The sequence below is a fragment of the Mauremys mutica genome, chromosome 3, assembly GCF_020497125.1.
Source record: "Mauremys mutica isolate MM-2020 ecotype Southern chromosome 3, ASM2049712v1, whole genome shotgun sequence".
In the NCBI taxonomy this organism is placed as follows: domain Eukaryota; kingdom Metazoa; phylum Chordata; order Testudines; family Geoemydidae; genus Mauremys; species Mauremys mutica.
In genome coordinates, this window is record NC_059074.1 from 51,026,426 (window position 1) to 51,035,908 (window position 9,483).

General features: G+C 46.6%; 1 long non-coding RNA gene across 1 annotated transcript; it reads right to left on the reverse strand.

Moving 5' to 3' along the window:
- Nucleotides 1-240: 240 nt before the first annotated feature.
- LOC123367497 lies at nucleotides 241-9,047 on the reverse strand. The gene is made up of 3 exons (XR_006578499.1): nucleotides 8,343-9,047; nucleotides 3,910-3,972; nucleotides 241-763 (listed from the first exon to the last, which is right to left on the reverse strand). It is a non-coding gene; the product is annotated as an uncharacterized LOC123367497 (long non-coding RNA).
- Nucleotides 9,048-9,483: the final 436 nt, after the last annotated feature.

The following is a 9,483-nucleotide window of genomic DNA, read 5'->3' on the forward strand; positions in this document are numbered from 1 at the left end:
GTAACTAAGTAAAAATAGATTGCTATTTTATTGGCATAGGGACATGATAGAGGCTAATGAATCGGACATGCTTGTAGTGTAGAGAGATTTTATAGATTTCTTTTCTCACTATTTTTTAATCCTTTATGATAGGTAGGAGATTTTGGGCCCATAATTTTGAATCATATAAAATTTGGAGTCTTAAAATAAGTGAAAGATAAATACCATAGATAAAAAGTGATGTTTATTGGACAATTTTACATTATAGCTGTTGTACAGATGAACTGACAGAATGAGGCTTTCAGGATCCTGAGCAAAGGTAGGTGGGACTAGTGGAAGGAGCTCAGAAGGTGGGAACAACCACCAGCATTCAGAGTCAGTATTCGGGTCAATAATCAGGGCAAGGGTCAGAGCTGGAGACAGGTCAGGGATCAAGCTGAGGGTCAATACTGAGTATGAGGGTCTGTGTGGGTGTTCTGTGGTTTGAGTGGGAGCCAAGATCTAGTCAGAACACATGTCAATACACAATGCTCAGCAACAGAGAATTCAAGGTGGTCATGGCAGCTAACAAGTGATCCACATGGTTACCTGAATGCTTCCTGAAATACCCCTTGAATTTATATAGGTCAGAGAGCCAATCAGGTGCCGTGAAGCTGCTGTCTGTCAACCCCTTGAGGTGGCACTTCCTGTGGTTTATGCCCACAGTGGGTAGTGGGAAGGGGACTGCAAGCTTGTTATTGCAGGGTGGCTGAGTGGAGGTGTTTGCTGCCTGGCAACTCTCATCCTGGATTTGAGACCCATTTACAAAGGCAAAGAAAAGAAAACTTTTAGCTTCTAATAAGTGCCATTTATTAGTATTGATAAAAATATTTAAATGAAAAGTCTTCAATTTTAAAAATGAAAAATCTTTCACAAAAAATCGTCAGTGCCACAACATATGGGTTTTTGTTTACTTTTTTGAAAAATTGTGACATTGCTAATTCTTTATGGAAAACATCAAAACATTGAAACAGTTATCAATCATATTTACCAAAAACAATGCAAAATACTAATAATCATTTCAATCACGTTTCAATAATGTTGATTAAAAAATGAGAAGAAAACTAAAAGAAATAGGCTTTTTTTAGCTCTTTATTATACTAATAAATATATTGTGTGAGGTTTTGTTCTGCACATTAGAACTTTCCTCTTTGTTAATCTAGCATACAGATCCACCTATGGTAGCAAAGATGAAAATGCTAGCATAGACTATGTACCGGTGCTTTTACCATCTTGTTGAGCCTGCTCTGTATAGGTCTAGATGACATGTTGATAAAAACACTACAGGCTGGGCTGCCCTAGCTATCACCAGAGGAGTTGCACAGGGCTAAACCAATCTTGTGGGAAGTGCTGGATTCCCCATTTAGATTCAGGCTAATTGATCTGATTCTGTGATGTAAATGATCCATGCTTTATTTTAGTCTACTCAGCAGTTCTCAAATGGTGGGTTGGGACTCCAAAAGTGGGTTGCAACCCCATGGTAATGGGGTCACCAAGGCTGGCATGAGGCTTGCTTGGGCCTGGGGCTGAAGCAGGGCTCAGGTTACAGGTCCCCACACCTGGGGCTGAAGCCCTTGCGCTTTGGCCTCCCTGCTTGGAACGGTGGGGCTCAGGCTTTGCGCCCTCCCCCCCTCGGCAGCGGGGCTCAGGCAGGCTGAGGCTTTGGTCCCCTCTCTTGGGGTCGTTTAGTAATTTTTGTTGTCAGAAGAGGATTTTGGGGCAATGAAGTTTGAGAACTACATTTTACATCAGTTTAATCAAAAATACCAAGGCCCGGGCAGGGGAGAAAGGATTATCTTAAGCTGTTAGATCCCAATAACTTTATCTCTAAAACCTACAAGAAATGATAAAAGCCAAATCTTAATTGTCTCCTTTAATGCCAGTTCTTGGATGTGAAACCACTATTTTAGTCACATGAGGTTCTTCCTATAGCGTTGGGGGCACTCCACGATTAAAGATGAGCAAAATACTGACAATTATTAATTATTAATATTTATTTAAGGAAAAAGGAAAAACAAGCAAGCAGTAAACTCACTTCATTTACAATCTCTCCAGTATGTCCACTTTGAGGAGAGCTTTCAACAGAGATTGCACTTTAAAGAGTGGGTCCGCCCTGATGAGGATGCCATTCAATAAATTAAGACCAAAGTATACTGTTCCCCAAGCCAGATTTCAGGGTGTCATGGATAACTTAAAAAGTTTATAGATGGACACAGGAACTTCTTTTAAGGGTTTGATTCCTATGTGGTATATCATAGATAATCTAAACAGTTTATAAATGGTTGGAAGTAGGTAGAGAGAAGCTGAGGCCATGATAGTCCTGTCTCTACTTCTAGGACACCCTCTGATCATTAGGAGATTTTCATAGCTGACTGGGGTTTTTGTTGTTTTTTCTTTCTCTCAGTTTCTCATCCTGAGCCTGAGACTATGGCAGGATGGATGGAGGACACCTTGGGATAATCGCAGCAGTCTGGATGCACCAATATAACCGAAATATAACTTGGTAACATACTGTCTTTTGTTCTTGTTTCTTACTATCAGTTTATTATCTTTTATTGAAACACATATTAATCCACAAGGAATATTATTGATACACATTTTGTTACTATTACATTATTTTGAAACTTTTTATTAAGTAAACGTTACAATAAAACATTAATGTACTATATCATATATTACTTATTCAGGATCAAGTTAATACAGTAACTTCTCACTTAATGTCATCCTGGTTAATGTTGTTTCATTGTTACAATGCTGATCTATTAGAGAACATACTCGCTTAATGTTCTGCAATGTTTGCTTATAATGTTGTTTGGCTGCTGCCTGCTAGTGAGTGGGAGCTTGGAATCAAGGTGGGCCAGCAGCCCTCATATCAGCTCCCCTCCATCCCACACCCAGCGCCTGCCATCCACTGGCAGCCTCCCGCAGCAATCAGCTGTTTTGCAGTGTTCAGAAGGCTCTGGCACAGGAGTGAGAAGGAGAGAGGAGGTGCACAGCCAAACACACACCCCCATGAGCCTCCTGAACACCATGAAACAGCTGCTTGCTGGGGGTGGGAGGTGTGGGGAGGGAGGAGGAGGCTATTTCATGGTGTTCAGGAGGCTCGTGGAGGGGGAGAAGGAAGGAGTGAGGAAGTGGCACACTCAGGGGAAATGAGTGGAGTGGAGGTGGGTCTGGGGCAGAGCTGGGGTTGAGCAGCCCCCGGCACCTTGGAAAGTCGGCACCTGTGCAGCCATGCATGTGCCATCTGGAGGAGGGAGTGGCGCACTCCAGGGGAATAGTGTGGGTTCATCATCACGTTCAGTTTCCACAGGGAAGTGTTTGCAGCCGCTGCTGTGTGTCTATTGTGTCTCCTCCCTCCCTCCAGTGCTGCCTTGTAGAGTGTGAGGCTACGTTAACCCTTGAGGGCTCAGCCAAGTGCTAGTTCATCATTTAGTAGCAAGGCATTCCCTGGGAAATATCCCACCTGATATCAACCCGATTGCTTTAGGAGAAGCTCAGGGAGCTCATGAGCAGGTCCCCAGACAATCCTCTGATTAGAACTTGTTTAAAACTTATATTGTATATGTATATAATGTCTTTTGTCTGGCAAAAAAAAATTCCCTGGAAACTAAGCCCCCGTTTACATTAATTCTTATGGGGAAATTGGATTTACTTAACATCGTTTTGCTTAATGTCACATTTTTCAAGAACATAACTATAACATTTGAGTGAGGAGTTACTGTAGTCAAGGAACCTGGCTAAAGATTTTGCCTGGGGTGCCATCCTCCTCTGAGTATGCTAAAAGGGTGACCCAATTTCTAATACGTGTCCTCTTTTTGGCACTTATTTTGTGTACATATGTGGTGTGAAAGCTTTTTCCATCACAAGGAAAGGCCATATTTTACTTACCAAAATTCCACAGGAGGAGGGGTCACATGCATTTCCAATTATGTGCATTACAAAGTCTAGCTGCTAAAAATAAAAAAAGAAATAAATTTATCACTCTGTTTAAAATGCAACTCCTCTTACTGTCATTTTTAGATGTCCAAATGAAACGTTGCAATGGAGTGTCAGAACAGCTCTCAGGTACTGTAGTTCAGCCTGAGCTACTTATTCAGCTGAGCTGAAAAGAAATGAGACTTTTGTTATTGTCCCCCATGGACTGACTGTTTTTCATCTTGGAGTCCCTCATAGATCTTCCTGAAAGGGCAGATGTAACATCATGGCAGTGTGGGGAATACTTGAAGGTCTGAAACTTATGTTGCCTCCTTTGTCTTGCAACTTGTTTTTCAGGCAGCTAACTTGGATAGGAAAGCCAAGACCAGGAGCTGGTAGAAGCTAAGTTGGCTCATTCCACATGATAGTGAGTTTAGGGTGAAATATTTGTCTCACTGTGTGTATAGTTCATCCCTGTGCAGAAGGCTAAGCCAAGGCTCATGCACCATTACGTTTTGTTGCCTCCTATTTTGAGGGCACAAGCAGGACATTCCAGGTATATAGGCCTTTTGCTGGCCTTCGACTCACTGCAGCACATGTCATGTTTCAAGCATCAGATTAGATACAGGCTAGGGAAATCTTATATACCGTATTGTCCCGAGTATAGGCCGCACTTTTTCCCCCTAATTTAAGTCTTTAAACTAGGGGTGCGGCCTATAAGCGGGATCTTGCCAAAAAAAACCCAATAAAAATACTTTAAATCCCAGCCGCGGCGGGGATTTAAAGAGCTCTGGGCTCCCCGCCGCGGCGGGCAGCCCAGAGCCCTCTGAGTCCCAGCAGCGGCTGAGATTTAAAGGGCTCTGGGCTCCCCGCCGCGGCAGACAGCCCAGAGCCCTCTGAGTCCCAGCCGCGGCTGGGATTTAAAGAGCTCTGGGCTCCCCGCCGCGGCGGGCCGCCCCGAGCGCTCTGATTCCCCGCCGCGGCTGGGATTGAAAGCGCTCTGGGCTCCCTGCCGCGGCGGGCAGCCCAGAGCCCTCTGAGTCCCAGCAGCGGCTGAGATTTAAAGGGCTCTGGGCTCCCCGCCGCGGCAGACAGCCCAGAGCCCTCTGAGTCCCAGCCGCGGCTGGGATTTAAAGAGCTCTGGGCTCCCCGCCGCGGCAGACAGCCCAGAGCCCTCTGAGTCCTGGCCGCGGCGGGGATTTAAAGGGCTCTGGGCTCCCCGCCGCGGCAGACAGCCCAGAGCCCTCTGAGTCCCGGCTGCGGCTGAGATTTTCTTTAAGTTAAAAAAAGTTAAAAATTTAATTTTTTTTAAAATAGCACCAAACTTTAAGGGTGCGGCTTATAATCAGGAGCGGCCTATACTCGGAACAATACGGTATGTTATAGGGACTGGATATTAAGGTTGCATAAAACTTCCAATTATAAAACCCTATTTTCATTTTCTTATAACTTTGGAAAAAACATTGATTTTCTGGCCTGATTTTTTCCTATGTTAGGTGTCTGCCTCAGGCTGAATTTTATTGGAAAAATTCAGCCCCATTTAAAAGAATGAGACAAGGGGAAAAATACATCATTTTGCCCATGTTTTTTAAAGAATCCTTATTGAGGTTGCAGGAACAAGCCATCCCGATGTGTAGGAAGAAAAGTAAATATGGCAGGCGACCAGCTTGGCTTAACAGTGAAATCCTTGGTTGTCTTAAACACAAAAAAACAGCTTACAAGAAGTGGAAGATTGGACAAATAACCAGGGAGGAATATAAAAGTATTGCTCAGGCATGCAGGAGTGAAATTAGGAAGGCCAAATCACACTTGGAGTTGCAGCTAGCAGGAGCTGTTAGGAGTAACAAGAAGGGTTTCTTCAGGTATGTTAGCAACAAGAAGAAAGTCAAGGAAAGTGTGGGCCCCTTCCTGAATGAGGGAGGGAACCTAGTGACAGAGGATGTGGAGAAAGCTAGTGTACTCAATGCTTTTTTTTTTTTGCCTCTGTCTTCACAGACAAGGTCAGCTCCCAGACAGCTGCACTCTGCAGCACGGTATGGGGAGGAGGTGACCAGCTCTCTGTGGAGAAAGAAGTAGTTCGGGACTATTTAGAAAAGCTGGACGAGCACAAGTCCATGGGGCCGGATGCACTGCATCCAAGGGTGCTAAAGGAGCTGGCCGATGAGATTGCAGAGCCATTGGCCATTATCTTTGAAAAATCATGGTGATCGGAGTAGGTCCCGGATGACTGGAAAAAGGCTAATGTAGTGCCCATCTTTAAAAAAGGGAAGAAGGAAGATCCAGGGAACTACAGGCCAGTCAGTCTCACCTCCGTCCCTGGAAAAATCATGGAACAGGTCCTCAAGAAATCAATTCTGAACCACTTTAAGGAGGGGAAAGTGATCAGGAACAGTCAGCATGGATTAACCAAGGGCAAGTCATACCTGACTAACCTAATTGCCTTCTATGATGAGATAACCGGCTCTGTGGATGAGGGGAAAGCAGTGGATGTGCTATTTCTGGACTTTGGCAAAGCTTTTGATACAGTCTCCCACAGTATTCTTGCCAGCAAATTAAAGAAGTCTGGGCTGGATGAATGGACGGTAAGGTGGATAGAAAACTGGCTAGATGGTCGGGCTCAACGGCTAGTGATCAATGGTTCCATGTCTAGTTGGCAGCCGGTATCAAGTGGAGTGCCCCAAGGGTCGGTGTTGGGGCCGGTTTTGTTCAATATCTTCATTAACGATCTGGAGGATGGTGTGGACTGCACCCTTAGCAAGTTTGCAGATGACACTAAACTGGGAGGAGTGGTTGATACCCTGGAGGGTAGGGATAGGATACAGAGGGACCTAGACAAATTAGAGGATTGGGCCAAAAGAAATATGATGAGGTTCAACAAGGACAAGTGCAGAGTCCTGCACTTAGGATGGAAGAATCCCATGCACTGCTACAGACTAGGGACCGAATTGCTGGGTAGCAGTTCTGCAGAAAAGGACCTAGGGGTTACGGTGGACAAAAAGCTGAATATGAGTCAACAGTGTGCCCTTGTTGCCAAGAAGGCTAATGGCATTTTGGGTTCATAGAATCATAGAATCATAGAATCTCAGGGTTGGAAGGGACCTCAGGAGGTCATCTAGTCCAACCCCCTGCTCAAAGCAGGACCAAACCCAACTAAATCATCCGCTTTGAGCAGGGGGTTGGACTACATGACCTCCTGAGGTCGCTTCCAACCCTGAGATTCTATGATTCTATGATTCTATGTTAAAAGTTTCTTAAGATCTTTTCTTTGGAATGCTCTAGCTTCTCCCGTGGGTTGGAGTGAGAAACTTGAAATTTGGCAGAAGGTTGGTCTTTGCTGTTCTTTTAAAAATCTGTACAAATTTGGTCAAGTTATAAGACTTTCAAAAATCAGTTTGGACATGATCAGTAAAGACTTCTTTAATTTTAGAAGCTAAAATATCTGAAGATTCTGTCATTACTGAGCATGCTAAAGCCTCTCACAGCACCTACTGCTGACCATAGCACACACGTGTCATTCCCATGGAGTGACTAAGCTTGCTCCAGCCCCGCTCTACAGGGGCTCAGAAAGACTTTCCCTTTAATGGCGTCTTCCATCTGTTCCAAGCTTGGCTGAGACAAGACCTTGGAACTGAAAGCCAGGGCCACCCAGAGGATTCAGGGAATCTGGGGTCTTCGGTGGTGGGGGACCCCCGCTTCGGTGGTAATTCGGCGGCACGGGGTCCTTCTGCTCCGGGACCTGCTGCCAAAGTGCCACGAAGATCCGTGGTGGGGGCCCCCTGCTGCCAAATTACCGCCGAAGCGGGACCCGCCGCCGAAGTGCCGGGTCTTCGGCAGTAATTTGGTGGCGGGAGGTCCTTCCAGTCTGGGGCCGAAGGACCCCCCGCTGCCAAATTGCCGACGACGACCCGGAGCGGAAGAAGCTCCAGGTGCCTGGGCCCCGCAAGAGTTTTCCGGGGGCCCCGGAGCAAGTGAAGGACCCCACTCCAGGGGCCCTGAAATCCTCTCATGGGGGCCTCTGCAGGGCCCGGGGCCTGGGGCAAATTACCCCACTTGCCCCCCCCGGGCAGCCCTGCCTGAGAGCAGGGTCATAGGCACCGAGTTTCTAATCTGCCAGGGGGTGCTCCCCCCAGCTCCGCCCAGTCCCCACTCCACCTCTTTCCCCAATGCCCCCATCACCCTACTTCTTCCCACCCCTGCCGTGCTCCTGCCCCACCTTTTCCCATCCAGATCCCCTCCCCCTCCTTCCCAGCACCTCCTGACGCAGCAAAACAGCTGATCTGCGGCAAGCAGAAGGCGCTGGGAGGGAGGGGAAGGTGCTGACCGGTGGGACCGCAAGTGGGCAGGAGGTGCTGGGGGGAGGGGGAGGTTCTGATAGGGGGAAATGCCGGTGGGAGCTCAGCACTTACCATTTTTAACTCTGTGGGTGCTCCAGCCCCAAAGCATCCATAGAGTCAGCGGCTATGAGCAGGGTGCCTGGCTCTCCTTTCCTTTCACTGACAAACCCTACTCTGCTGGCACCCATGCAACATAGAGGAGGAAATTCAGAGAGCACAAAAGCCAGACAGGAGGAGAGAAGGGAGTAGATTAGAACTAGAATTTGGTGAGACAGGGACTGGTTGCGCAAGGAGCTTGAAACTAGGAACCATGGGACAGGGGAGGCTGGGATTGAGAGACTTTTAGACAAAGAGACCAGAAATAGGAACTAGAGGAGAAGGGATAGGGAGATAGGGTGGTAAGAGAGACCAGTCTGACAAAGAGCTGGGGTAGGGGGTAGGATGTAAACTGGCTAGACAAAGAGAGTGTGACAAGAAGCTAGATAGGTGGTGAGGGGAGACTGAGATTGATCAGGAGCAGAGATGGGAAGGGAGTGGAGAGACTGATCAGAGAAGGAGCCAGGAGTGGGGGATCTGGGACTGGCTGGGCAAGGAGCCTGGGGACGAGGTATTGGGGCTGGACAGGGGAGATGAGACTGGCTGGACAAGGGAACTGATATTGGGCAGGGAAAGAGACTGAAAGTTGAGAGGGAGATTAGGGCTCACATGGCAAGTGTGAAGATGGAGACTGGGATTAGAAGCCTGAAGAGTAGAAACTGGGACTGTAGATAAGGAGAACAGAACTGGTGCAAGCAGTGGAGAAAATAGAATGTGATCATGTCATTAAAGCCTGTATTGTGATGCAAACACACAAATGGGCTAAACTAAGGTTGCACATGCAACCTGAATTCTGGCATTTCCTAAATTGTGAGTGCTCGAATTTGCAATCTTAATAGTGTTCTTTTCACATGTGTATGACACAAAAAAACCCTGTATTTATATACAGGGAGTCAATAGTCACCAAATGAAATGAATAGGCAGCAGGTTTAAAACAAATAAAAGGAAGTATTTCTTCACACGACACAGTCAACCTGTGGACCTCTTTGCCAGAGGATGTTGTGACGGCCAAGACTAGAACAGGGTTCAAAAAAGAACTAGATAAATTCATGGAGGATAGGTCCATCAGTGGCTATTAGCCAGGATGGGCAGGGATGCTGTCTCTAGCCTCTGTTTG